Below are 15,108 nucleotides of genomic sequence, written 5' to 3'. Positions count from 1 at the left end.
TGATCAGACAAAGAACAGCTCAAAGACTTCTATGGAATTACAACAAAATGAACTCAGATTTCCCTCGCCCGGACGCGGGTCACCGGGGCCCCGCTCTGGAGCCAGGCCCGGAGTTGGGGCACGATGGCCCGGCCGGGCACAGCCCGAAGAGGCAACGTGGGTCATCCCTCCAATGGGCTCACCACTCATAGGAGGGGCCATAGAGGTCGGGTGCATTGTGAGCTGGGCGGCAGCCGAAGGCAGGGCACTTGGCGGTCCGATCCTCGGCTACAGAAGCTAGCTCTTGGGACGTGGAACGTCACCTCACTGGGGGGGAAGGAGCCTGAGCTAGTCCGCGAGGTAGAGAAGTTCCGGCTGGATATAGTCGGACTCACCTCGACGCACAGCAAGGGCTCTGGAACCAGTTCTCTCGAGAGGGACTGGACCCTCTTCCACTCTGGCGTTGCCGGCAGTGAGAGGCGACGGGCTGGGGTGGCAATTCTCATTGCCCCCCGGCTCAAAGCCTGCACGTTTGAGTTCAACCCAGTGGACGAGAGGGTAGCTTCCCTTCGCCTTCGGGTGGGGGGACGGGTCCGGACTGTTGTTTGTGCTTACGCACCAAACAGCAGTTCAGAATACCCACCCTTTTTGGGCACACTCGAGGGAGTACTGGAAAGTGCTCCCCCAGGTGATTCCCTTGTCCTACTGGGGGACTTCAACGCTCATGTTGGCAACGACAGTGAAACCTGGAGAGGCGTGATTGGGAAGAATGGTCGCCCGGATCTAAACCCGAGTGGTGTTTTGTTATTGGACTTTTGTGCTCGTCACCGATTGTCCATAACAAACACCATGTTCAAACATAAGGGTGTCCATATGTGCACTTGGCACCAGGACACCCTAGGCCGCAGTTCCATGATCGACTTTGTAGTTGTGTCATCGGATTTGCGGCCTTATGTTTTGGACACTCGGGTGAAGAGAGGGGCGGAGCTTTCTACCGATCACCACCTGGTGGTGAGTTGGCTGCGATGGTGGGGGAGGATGCCGGACAGACCTGGCAGGCCCAAACGCATTGTGAGGGTCTGCTGGGAACGTCTGGCAGAGGCTCCTGTCAGAGAGAGTTTCAATTCACACCTCCGGGAGAACTTTGAACATGTCACGAGGGAGGTGCGGGATATTGAGTCCGAGTGGACCATGTTCCGAACCTCTATTGTCGAGGCGGCTGATTGGAGCTGTGGCCGCAAGGTTGTTGGTGCCTGTCGTGGCGGTAATCCCAGAACCCGTTGGTGGACACCAGCAGTGAGGGATGCCGTCAAGCTGAAGAAGGAGTCCTATCGGGTTCTTTTGGCTATTGGACTCCGGAGGCAGTGGACGGGTACCGACGGGCCAAGCGGTGTGCAGCTTTAGCGGTCGCGGAGGCAAAAACTCGGACATGGGAAGAGTTCGGGGAAGCCATGGAAAACGACTTCCGGACGGCTTCGAAGCGATTCTGGACCACCATACGCCGCCTCAGGAAGGGGAAGCAGTGCACTATCAACACCGTGTATGGTGCGGATGGTGTTCTGCTGACTTCGACTGTGGATGTTGTGGATCGGTGGAGGGAATACTTCGAAGACCTCCTCAATCCCACCAACACGTCTTCCTTTGAGGAAGCGGTGCCTGGGGAAGCTGCAGTGGACTCTCCTATTTCTGGGGCTGAGGTCGCTGAGGTAGTTAAAAAGCTCCTCGGCGGCAAGGCCCCGGGGGTGGATGAGATCCGCCCGGAGTTCCTTAAGGCTCTGGATGCTGTGGGGCTGTCTTGGTTGACAAGACTCTGCAGCATCGCGTGGACATCGGGGGCGGTACCTCTGGATTGGCAGACCGGGGTGGTGGTCCCTCTCTTTAAGAAGGGGGACCGGAGGGTGTGTTCCAACTATCGTGGGATCACACTCCTCAGCCTTCCCGGTAAGGTTTATTCAGGTGTACTGGAGAGGAGGCTTCGCCGGATAGTCGAACCTCGGATTCAGGAGGAACAGTGTGGTTTTCGTCCTGGTCGTGGAACTGTGGACCAGCTTTATACTCTCGGCAGGGTTCTTGAGGGTGCATGGGAGTTTGCCCAACCAGTCTACATGTGCTTTGTGGACTTGGAGAAGGCATTCGACCGTGTCCCTCGGGAAGTCCTGTGGGGAGTGCTCAGAGAGTATGGGGTACCGGACTGTCTTATTGTGGCAGTCCGCTCCCTGTACGATCAGTGTCAGAGCTTGGTCCGCATTGCTGGCAGTAAGTCGGACACGTTTCCAGTGAGGGTTGGACTCCGCCAAGGCTGTCCTTTGTCACCGATTCTGTTCATAACTTTTATGGACAGAATTTCTAGGCGCAGCCAAGGCGTTGAGGGGATCCGGTTTGGTGGCCACGGGATTAGGTCTCTGCTTTTTGCAGATGATGTAGTCCTGATGGCTTCATCTGACCGGGATCTTCAGCTCTCACTGGATCGGTTCGCAGCCGAGTGTGAAGCGACCGGAATGAGAATCAGCACCTCCAAGTCCGAGTCCATGGTTCTCGCCCGGAAAAGGGTGGAGTGCCATCTCCGGGTTGAGGAGGGGACCCTGCCCCAAGTGGAGGAGTTCAAGTACCTAGGAGTCTTGTTCACGAGTGGGGGAAGAGTGGATCGTGAGATCGACAGGCGGATCGGTGCGGCGTCTTCAGTAATGCGGACGTTGTATCGATCCGTTGTGGTGAAGAAGGAGCTGAGCCGGAAGGCAAAGCTCTCAATTTACCGGTCGATCTACGTTCCCATCCTCACCTATGGTCATGAGCTTTGGGTCATGACCGAAAGGATAAGATCACGGGTACAAGCGGCCGAAATGAGTTTCCTCCGCCGGGTGGCGGGGCTCTCCCTTAGAGATAGGGTGAGAAGCTCTGCCATCCGGGAGGAACTCAAAGTAAAGCCGCTGCTCCTTCACATCGAGAGGAGCCAGATGAGGTGGTTCGGGCATCTGGTCAGGATGCCACCCGAACGCCTCCCTAGGGAGGTGTTTAGGGCACGTCCAGCTGGTAGGAGGCCACGGGGAAGACCCAGGACACGTTGGGAAGACTATGTCTCCTGGCTGGCCTGGGAACGCCTCGGGATCCCCCGGGAAGAGCTAGACGAAGTGGCTGGAGATAGGGAAGTCTGGGCTTCCCTGCTTAGGCTGCTGCCCCCGCGACCCGACCTCGGATAAGCGGAAGATGATGGATGGATGGATGGATGGATATAGTTTTTCTTAAAAATAAATAAATATATATATCGTTTATTTTAATCATGTAAAATGGCACACTTTTTATTATAAAATTTGAAGTTTTTCTTAAAATATTCTGACATAATTTAACATAACATTTGACTTTATATATTTATTTTTTATTTTGTAGAAAAACTAAGTATTGTGAGAACTTTTTTTTTTTAAAGAATTGTATAGAAATACTTTTGGAACCAAATTAAAAAAAAAAAAAGTTTGGTGGGGTTTTTCAGAAAACCTATGCCATTTATTATAATTAATTAAACAATTAATAAAGTTTTTTATTTATTTATTTATTTATTTTTTAAGATAAAAACGAAATATAGTGAGAATTTTCTTTTTACAAGAATTGTGTTGACATATTTTAGGGACCATAATTTTAAGATTTTTTTTTTTTTTTCAGAAAAAGTATGCCATTTTACATAATTTGTCAAATTATTTCTTATTTTTTACAAAAACGAAATATTGTGAGAATGTTTTTCTTTTACAAGAATTGTGTAGAAATATTTTAGGAACCAAAATTTTAAGAAAAACTTTGTTTTTTTTCAGAAAAAGTATGCTATTTCACATAATTAATTTGTTTTAATCCTGTAAAATGGCATAATTTTTCTTTTAAAATGTCATGCTTTTTTTTAATCCAAATAGTTCGACATACTTCTTGTACAATAACAACTTTTTTCTCAAAATATCGCAACTTTTTTTGTTAAAGAATATTATGACTTTTTCTTCACAACACATTTGACTTTAATTATGCAAAACTGGCATATTTTTTCTGAAAAAAACAAAAAATAACTTCCTCCTAAATGATTTCTTCCTAAAGTATTTTTACACCATTTTTGTAAAATATATTTTTTCTCACAATATTCCGACAAAATGTAACATAACATTTGACTTAATATATTTATTTTATTTTATTTTTTAGAAAATCGAAATATTATGAGAAAAAAATATATTTTACAAGCATTGTGTAGAAATATTTTAGGAACCAAAATTTTAAGAAAAAGTTTTTGGTTTTTAGTATGCCATTTTACATATTCAAAGTCAAATTATTTTTTATTTTTTAGAAAAACAAAATATTGTGAGAATTTTTTTTATTTTACAAGAATTGTGTAGAAATATTTTGGGAACCAGAATTTTAAGAAAAAGTTTTTTGTTTTTTTTTTCTTCAGAAAAAGTATTCCATTTTACATAGTTAATAAAATCAAATTGTTTTTAATTTTTTAGAAATACAAAATGTTCTGAGAATTGTTTTTTATACAAAAATTGTGTAGGAATATTTTAGGAACCATTATTTAAAAAAAAAAGTTTTTTGTTTTTTTTTTCTTCAGAAAAAGTATTCCATCCATCCATCCATTTTCTACCGCTTATTCCCTTTTGGGTCGCGGGGGGCGCTGGCGCCTATCTCAGCTACAATCGGGCGGAAGGCAGGGTACACCCTGGACAAGTCGCCACCTCATTGCAGGGCCAACACAGATAGACAGACAACATTCACACTCACATTCACACACTAGGGCCAATTTAGTGTTCCATTTTACATAATTAATAAAATCAAATTATTTTTATTAAAAAAATATATATATATTTTGAGATTTTTTTTTTATACAAGAATTGTGTATAAATATTTTAGTAACTAATATTTAAAGGAAAACTTTGTTTTTTCCAGAAAAAGTATGCCATTTTACATAATTAATTAGTTTTATGTGTGTTCTATGTAGAATTGGCATAACATAACATTTGACTTTATATATTCTTTTCTTATTTTTTAGAAAAACTAAAATATTGTGAAAAATGTTCTTCTTGTACAAGAATTGTGTAGAAATATTTTAAGAAGCAGAATTTTAAGAAAAAGTTAGTTAGTTTTTTTTCAGAAAAAGTGTGCCATTTTACATGATTAATAAAATCTAAATATTTTTTATTTTTTAGAAAAACTAAATATTGTGAGAATGTTTTTTATATACAAGACTTGTGTAGAAATATTTTAAGAAGCAGAATTTTAAGAAAAAGTTAGTTTTTTTTTTTTTCAGAAAAAGTATGCCATTTTACATGATTAATAAAATCAAAATATTTTTTATTTTTTAGAAAAACTAAATATTGTGAGAATGTTTTTTATATACAAGAATTGTGTAGAAATATTTCAGGAACCAATATTTTAAGAAAAACTTTGGGTTTGCTATTTTCCAGAAAAAGTATGCCATTTTACATAATTAATTTGTTTTAATCCTGTAAATGGCATACTTTTTCTTTTACATTTTCCTGTTTTTTTCTCAAAATAGTCCGATGTAATTCTTGTACAATAACAACATTTTTCTCGGATTATTACAATTTTTTTTGTATAACAATATTATCCCTTTTTTTAACAACACATTTGACTTTAATTATGTAAAATTGGCATATTCTTTTCTGAAAAAAATAAAAACAAAAACAATTCTCTTAAAATATTTCTTCCTAAAGTATTTTCACACCATTTTTGTAAAATATATTTTTTCTCACAATATTCCGACATAATTTAACATAAAATTTGACTGTATATATTTATTTCTTATTTTTTGGAAAAACAACAACAAAATATTTTACAAGAATTGTGTAGAAATATTTTAGGAAACTACATTTTAAGAAAAAGTTTGGAGGCGGGGATTTCAGAAAAAGTATGCCATTTTACATAATTAAAGTGAAATTATTTTGTATTTTTTATAAAAACGAAATATTGTGAAACAAAAAAAATATTTTACAAGAATTGTCCAGAATTATTTTAAGAACCAGAATTTTAAGAAACTTTTTCTTTTTGTTTGTTTTTTTCAGAAAAAGTATGCCATTTTACATAATTAAAGTCAAATTATTTTGTATTTTTTAGAAAAAACTAATATTGTGAAAACATTTTTTATTTTACAAGAATTGTCCAGAAATATTTTAGGAACCAGAATTTTAAGAAACTTTTTCTTTTTGAAAAAGTATGCCATTTTACATAATTAAAGTCAAATTATTTTTTTATTTTTTAGAAAAACCAAATATTGTGAAAACATTTTTAATTTTCAAGAATTGTCCACAAATATTTTAGGAACCAGAATTTTAAGAAATGTTTTCTTTTCGTTGGTTTTTTTCAGAAAAAGTATGCCATTTTACATAATTAAAGTCAAATTATTTTTTATTTTTTAGAAAAAACAAATATTGTGAAAACATTTTTTATTTTACAAGAATTGTGCAGAAATGTTTTAGGAACCAGAATTTTAAGAAACTTTTTCTTTTTGAAAAAGTATGCCCTTTTACATAATTAAAGTCAAATTATTTTAAATTTTTTAGAAAAACCAGATATTGTGAAAAAAAAATTTATTTTACAAGAATTGTCCAGAAATATTTTAGGAACCAGAATTTTGAGAAACTTTTTCTTTTTGTTTGTTTTTTTCAGAAAAAGTATGCCATTTTACATAATTAAAGTCAAATTATTTTTTATATTTTAGAAAAAACAAATATTGTGAAAAAAATTTTTATTTTACAAGAATTGTCCAGAAATATTTTAGGAACCAGAATTTTGAGAAACTTTTTCTTTTTGTTTTGTTTTTTTTCAGAAATAATTTGTAATTTTTTATAAAAACAAAATATTGTGAGAATTTTTTTTTTTTTTTTTTTAGAAAAACCAAATATTGTGAAAACAATTTTTATTTTACAAGAATTGTCCAGAAATATTTTAGGAACCAGAATTTTAAAAAACGTTTTCTTTTTGTTTGTTTTTTTTCAGAAAAAGTATACAATTTTACACAATTAATTAAGTCAAATAATTTTTAATTTTTTATAAAAACAAAATATTGTGAGAATTTTTTTTTTTTTTTTTTTTACAAGACTTTTGTAGAAATATTTTAGGAACCACAATTTTAAGAAAAACTTTGTTTTTTCCCCCCAGAAAAACTGCCATTTTACATAATCAATTTGTTTAAATCCTGTAAAATTGCATACTTTTTCTTTTAAAATTTCCTGTTTTTTTCTCAAAATAGTCCGACATAATTCTTGTACAATAACAACATATTTCTCGGATTATTGCAATTTTTTTTGTATAACAATATTATCCCTTTTTTTAACAACACATTTGACTTTAATTATTTCAAATTGGCATATTCTTTTCTGAAAAAATAAAAACAAAAACAATTCTCTTAAAATATTTCTTCCTAAAGTATTTTCACACCATTTTTGTAAAATCTATTTTTTCTCACAATATTCCAACATAATTTAACATAACATTTGACTGTATATATTTATTTCTTATTTTTTTGAAAAACGACAACAAAATATTTTACAAAAATTGTGTAGAAATATTTTAGGAAACAAAATTTTAAGAAAAAGTTTGGAGGCGGGGATTTCAGAAAAAGTATGCCGTTTTACATAATTAAAGTCAAATTATTTATTATTTTTTAGAAAAACGAAATATTGTGAAAACATTTTTTATTTTACAAGAATTGTCCGGTAATATTTTAGGATCCAGAATTTTAAGAACATTTTTCTTTTTGTTTGTTTTTTGGAGAAAAAGTATGCCATTTTACATAATTAAAGTCAAATTATTTTTTATTTTTTAGAAAAAACAGATAATGTGAAAACATTTTTTATTTTACAAGAATTGTCCAGAAATATTTTAGGAACCAGGATTTCAAGAAACTTTTTCTTTTTTAAAAAGTATGCCATTTTACATAATTAAAGTCAAATTATTTTGTATTTTTTATAAAAACGAAATATTGTGAAAAATGTTTTTATTTTACAAGAATTGTCCAGAAATATTTTAGGAACCAGAATTTTAAGAAACTTTTTCTTTTTGTTAATTTTTTTTTCAGAAATAATTTGTAATTTTTTATAAAAACAAAATATTGTGAGAATTTTTTTTTCTTTTTTTTTTTTTTTTTGGAAAAACCAAATATTGTGAAAACATTTTTTATTTTACAAGAATTGTCCAGAAATATTTTAGGAACCAGAATTTTAAGAAACGTTTTCTTTTTGTTAGTTTTTTTTTTTCAGAACAAGTATGCCATTTTACAAAATTAATTAAGTCAAATAATTTTTAATTTTTTATAAAAACAAAATATTGTGAGAATTTTTCAAAAATTTTTTTTACAAGACTTTTGTGGAAATATTTTAGGAACCAAAATTTTAAGAAAAACTTTGTTTTTTTCCCACAGAAAAACTGCCATTTTACATAATTAAAGTAAAATTATTTTTTATTTTTTAGAAAAAACAAATATCGTGAAAACATTTTTTATTTTACAAGAATTGTCCAGAAATATTTTAGGAACCAGAATTTTAAGAAACGTTTTCTTTTTGTTAGTTTTTTTTTTCAGAAAAAGTATGCCATTTTACACAATTAATTAAGTCAAATATTTTTTTATTTTTTATAAAAACAAAATATTGTGAGAATTTAAAACATTTTTTTTTTACAAGACTTTTGTGGAAATATTTTAGGAACCAAAATTTTAAGAAAAACTTTGTTTTTTTCCCCCAGAAAAACTGCCATTTTACATAATTAAAGTAAAATTATTTTTTATTTTTTAGAAAAAACAAATATTGTGAAAACATTTTTTATTTTACAAGAATTGTCCAGAAATATTTTAGGAACCAGAATTTTAAGAAACTTTTTCTTTTTGTTTGTTTTTTTCGGAAAAAGTATGCCATTTTACACAATTAATTAAGTCAAATAATTTTTAATTTTTTATAAAAACAAAATATTGTGAGAATTTTTTTTTTTTTTACAAGACTTTTGTAGAAATATTTTAGGAACCAACATTTTAAGAAAAACTTTGGTTTTTTCCCCCAGAAAAACTTCCATTTTACATAATTAATTTGTTTGAATCCTGTAAAATTGCATACTTTTTTTTAAAAATGTCATGTTTTTTTTCTCAAAATAATCCGACATAATTCTTGTACAAAATCAACTTTTTTTCTCGGAATATCGCAACTTTTTTTTGGTAAAAAATGACTTTTTCTTTACAACACATTTGACTTAAATTATGTAAAATTGGCTTTTTTTTTTTTTTTCTGGAAAAACAACCAACAACCTTTTTTTTCAAATATTTCTTCCCAAACTATTTCTACACCATTTTTGTCAACTATATTTTTTCTCCAGATATTTTCAGCTGGCAGAAAGTGGAACATCTGAAAAGAGTTAGTGGAGTTTTTGCAGGGTGACCCAGGACTCGAGCATAAATCTCAGCTCCTCCTCCTCGGAGTCGCCTTGGATTTCCAACATGTGGCGAGTACCAGGATGCATGAAATTTGGTTTTTCTGCAAAACAAGACATGCTAATTAGGAGAATGCTTGAAACGAAGAGCCAGCGATGAAAGCAGCATTAAAAAAGAAAGAAAAGGGAGGAGTAGGAAGTGAGAGATGCTATCATCTGCTGTGATCTCCCAATGTTTACTCCTCAGGAGCGAAGTGGCATTCTTGTGACAGACCAGCATGGCCATGAAGTTTTTAGAAGCCTCAAACGTGGCAGCAAATCGAGGAGGTGAGGCCCTTTTTGTTGAAAGGGCCTCACCTCTCCCACCCGCTCCAACTTAAAGAAAAGGAAAAAGTCCTTTTTGCCAGTGCTGGATGTGCAGAGGGAGGGAGAGCAGACCACACTGCATTCTTTTCCACTGAGGTCACCTTCTTTCTTCTCCTGAAGAGCTCAGCAGCTCCCAGCTTCTTCTTCTTCTGCACATGCTCACACGTTGAAGAATGCCGGCCTCTTCTCGCTGTCTCCTTGCTGCTTCAGAGGAATGGAACAAGTCACGTCCACCAATAATGTCCCTCATCCCGGGATTTAGGCAAAACTGGGATTATTGTCCAAGACAGGAGTGTCAAACCTGTTTTCATTGACGGCCACATCACAGTAATGCATAATATTTTGACACTGGGGCCACATTGTGGGAAAAAATGGGTTTGGAGGCCCAATGTGGACGTGAATTGTGAATTATATTTATATAGCGCTTTTTTCTCTAGTGACTCAAAGCGCTTTACATAGTGAAACCCAATATCCAAGTTACATTTAAAGCAGTGTGGGTGGCACTGGGAGCACAGTGTCTTGCCCAAGGACACAACGGCAGTGGCTAGGATGGCGGAAGCGGGAATCGAACCTGCAACCCTCAAGTTGATGGCACGGCCACTCTACCAACCGAGCTATACCGCCCCACATGTGTGTATACATGATACTGTCCTGGTCAAAAATGTACATACACTTGTGAAGAATCAATCAATCAATGTTTATTTATATAGCCCTAAATCACAAGTGTCTCAAAGGGCTGCACAAACCACAACGACATCCTCGGTAGAGCCCACATAAGGGCAAGGAAAAAACTCACCCCAGTGGGGCGTCAGTGAGTGTTAATGATGACTATGAGAAACCTTGGAGAGGACCGCATATGTGGGCAACCCCCCCCCCCCTCTAGGTATCGTAAAACCATAATCCCAAAAATTCCTGCGGAAAATCTGATGGGCTCGCTCTGTGTATTGTATGCTAACATTAGCATGCTACAATAACAGACATTAGCATACCACCAAGATGGTGCCAAGTATCTAAATCCAAGATTTTTTAGGTTTGAAAATACAAAAATAAGCAAATAAAAGTAGCATTAAAAATGTGTACGCTAACATTAGCATGCTAATATAAGAAACGCTACCATATCCCCAAAATGGCGCCAAGTATCCAAATACGAGTTTTTTTTTTGTTTTAAAAACACAAAATAAGCAAAAAAAAACTAGAAATAATCATTTGTATGCTAACATTAGCATGCTACAATAAGAGACATTAGCATACCACCAAGATGGTGCCAAGTATCTAAATCCAAGATTTTTTAGGTTTGAAAATACAAAAATAAGCAAATAAAAGTAGCATTAAAAATGTGTACGCTAACATTAGCATGCTAATATAAGAAACACTAGCATATCCCCAAGATGGCGCCAAGTATCCAAATACGAGTTTTTTTTTTGTTTTAAAAACACAAAATAAGCAAAAAAAAACTAGAAATAATCATTTGTATGGTAACATTAGCATGCTACAATAAGAGACATTAGCATACCACCAAGATGGTGCCAAGTATCTAAATCCAAGATTTTTTAGGTTTGAAAATACTAAAATAAGCAAATAAAAGTAGCATTAAAAATGTGTACGCTAACATTAGCATGCTAATATAAGAGACGCTAGCATATCCCCAAGATGGCGCCAAGTATCCAAATACGAGTTTTTTTTTTTTTTTTTAAAACACAAAATAAGCAAAAAAAAACTAGAAATAATCATTTGTATGCTAACATTAGCATGCTACAATAAGAGACATTAGCATACCACCAAGATGGTGCCAAGTATCTAAATCCAAGATTTTTTAGGTTTGAAAATACTAAAATAAGCAAATAAAAGTAGCATTAAAAATGTGTACGCTAACATTAGCATGCTAATATAAGAGACGCTAGCATATCACCAAGATGGCGCCGAGTATCCAAATACAAGTTTTTTGTTTTGTTTAAAAAATACAAAATAAGCAAAAAAAAACTAGAAATAATCATTTGTATGCTAACATTAGCATGCTAACATAAGAGACGCTAGCATACCACCAAAATGGTGCCAAGTATCCAAATCCAAGATTTTTTAGGTTTGAAAATACAAAATAAGCCAAAAAAAACCCTATCATTAAAAAAAATTTTAGGTTGGAAAATACAATCTCTGCGCTGCTGACCCCCCCCCCATAGTGGATCTAACATAACGGTGAGAGTCCAGTCCAAAGTGGATCCAAAATAGTAGCGAGAGTCCCGTCCATAGTGGAGCCAGCAGGAAACCATCCCAAGCGGAGGCAGATCAGCAGCGCAGAGATGTCCCCAAGCGATACACAGGCTGGGTCCCGACTCTGGACGTGCGGTCCATCCTGGGTCCCGACTCTGGACGTGCGGTCCATCCTGGGTCCCGACTCTGGACGTGCGGTCCATGCTTGGTCCCGACTCTGGACAGCCAGTACTTCATCCATGGCCACCTGACCTGTGTCCCCCCCCCCCCTCCACAAGGGAGAGAGGGACAGAGGAGAAAAAGAAAAGAAACGGCAGATCAACTGGTGTAAAAAGGGGGTTTATTTAAACCAGGTGTCTCAAACTCAATTGACCTGGGGGCCACTGGGCCGCAAGAAAAGATGTCTTAATAAAATCTAACGTGCACTTTTTAATGAATTCACCTTTTTTAAATGGCTTTCCCGCCCTAGCAACATACTTGCCAACTCTGGCGATCTTTCCGGTAAACACCCGAATATCATGATGTGCCCCTCCCGACAATCTCCCGGGGCGATCATGAGGCTTCTGCAGTCCCACGGAAGTGACTGCAAGGTATACTTGGTCAACAGCCACACAGGTCACACTGAGGGTGCCCGTTTAAACAACTTTAACACTGTTACAAATATGCGCCACACTGTGAAGCCACACCAAACAAGAATGACAAACACATTTCGGGAGAACATCCGCACGGTAACACAACATAAACACAACAGAACAAACCCCCAGAATCCCATACAGCCCTAACTCTTCCGAACTACAATAGGGGGCGGGTTTGTCATTCTTGTTTGGTGTGGGTTCACAGTGTGGCGCATATTTGTAACGGTGTTGAAGTTGTTTATGCGGCCACCCTCAGTGTGACCTGTGGGGCTGTTGATCAACTATGTCAACTATGTCTACTTCAACATTTCTCAGCTGATTTGAAAAATTCCCACACCAACCATTTCAACTCATTCAGAACATTCAAGTATTTTAACATTCTCCCCAAAATTTCCGCTTTTCCCGAAATTCACAAATTTCCATGAAATTCCCATTGAAAGAAATGGGACATTTTTCAAAGTTTCATCCGATTCAAACTCTTCCAACAAAATATTCAGCCAGTTCAAAATTGTGTTTTCTCCTTCAACAATTAAATTTTTTTTTTCCGGATTTCCAAGAATTCCCAGTTTTCATGGACATTTTCCCCATTCAAAATGAATTGTCCATTTTTTAAACTTCCACAATTTGCACATTTTTCAACCGATTTAAACCATGCCACCTTCAACGTATTCCACTCATCTTGCACATTCAAACTATCATTTTTCCAAGTTCCCAAAAATTCCAGGAATTCCTAGAATTCCGTTTTTTGCAAACCCTTTCTTTTGGCGACTACTCTTTTCACATTTTTCAACCATTCCACCTTCCAAACATTCCTCTTAATCAGGACAAAAAACAAAGTTTTTTTTTTAAACTGGAAAAATTCCCGGTTTTCCTGAAATTCCTGGAATTCCTTAATACCATTTCTCAAATAAAAATGTTACTACTTCAACATTTTTCGACTGATTTGAAAAATTCCAACACCAACCATTTCAACTCATTCAGAACATTCAAGTATTTTAGCATTCTCCCCCAAATTTCCGCTTTTCCCGAAATTCACAAATTTCCATGAAATTCCCATTGAAAGAAATGGGACATTTTTCAAAGTTTCATCCGATTCAAACTCTTCCAACAAAATATTCAGCCAGTTCAAAATTGTATTATCTCCTTCAACAATTTAATTTTTTTTTCCGGTTTTCCAAGAATTCCCAGTTTTCAGGGACATTTTCCCCATTCAAAATGAATTGTCCATTTTTTTAAACTTCCACAATTTGCACATTTTTCAACCGATTTAAACCATGCCACCTTCAACATATTCCACTCATCTTGCACATTCAAACTATCATTTTTTCCAAGTTCCAAAAAATTCCAGGAATTCCTAGAATTCCCTTTTTTTGCAAACCCTTTCTTTTGGCGACTACTCTTTTCACATTTTTCAACCGTTCCACCTTCCAAACATTCCTCTTAATCAGGACAAAAAACTAAGTTTTTTTTTAAACTGGAAAAATTCCCGGTTTTCCTGAAATTCCTGGAATTCCTTAATACCATTTCTCAAATAAAAATGTTACTACTTCAACATTTTTCAATTGATTTGAAAAATTCCCACACCAACCATTTCAACTCATTCAGAACCTTCAAGTATTTTAACATTCTCCCCCAAATTTCCGCTTTTCCCGAAATTCACAAATTTCCATGAAATTCCCATTGAAAGAAATGGGACATTTTTTAAAGTTTCATCCGATTCAAACTCTTCCAACAAAATATTCAGCCAGTTCAAAATTGTGTTATCTCCTTCAACAATTAAACATTTTTTTTCCGGATTTCCAAGAATTCCCAGTTTTCAGGGACATTTTCCCCATTCAAAATGAATAGTCCATTTTTTAAACTTCCACAATTTGCACATTTTTCAACCGATTTAAACCATGCCACCTTCAACATATTCCACTCATCTTGCACATTCAAACTATCATTTTTCCAAGTTCCAAAAAATTCCAGGAATTACTAGAATTCCCTTTTTTGCAAACCCTTTCTTTTGGCGACTACTCTTTTGACATTTTTCAACATTCCACCTTCCAAACATTCCTCTTAATCAGGAAAAAAACCAAAGTGTTTTTTTAACTAAAAAAATTCCAGTTTTTCCCGAAATTCCTGGAATTCCTTAATACCGTTTCTCAATTAAAAATGTTACTACTTCAACATTTCTCAGCTGATTTGAAAAATTCCCACACCAACCATTTCAACTCATTCAGAACATTCAAGTATTTTAACATTCTCCCCCAAATTTCCGCTTTTCCCGAAATTCACAAATTTCCATGAAATTCCCATTGAAAGAAATGGGACATTTTTCAAAGTTTCATCCGATTCAAACTCTTCCAACAAAATATTCAGCCAGTTCAAAATTGTGTTTTCTCCTTCAACAATTACATTTTTTTTTTCCGGATTTCCAAGAATTCCCAGTTTTCAGGGACATTTTCCCCATTCCAAATGAATTGTCCATTTTTTAAACTTCCACAATTTGCACATTTTTCAACCGATTTAAACC

Source organism: Nerophis ophidion, linkage group LG08 (assembly GCF_033978795.1).
Source record: "Nerophis ophidion isolate RoL-2023_Sa linkage group LG08, RoL_Noph_v1.0, whole genome shotgun sequence".
In the NCBI taxonomy this organism is placed as follows: domain Eukaryota; kingdom Metazoa; phylum Chordata; class Actinopteri; order Syngnathiformes; family Syngnathidae; genus Nerophis; species Nerophis ophidion.
This window is presented reverse-complemented; position numbering follows the sequence as displayed.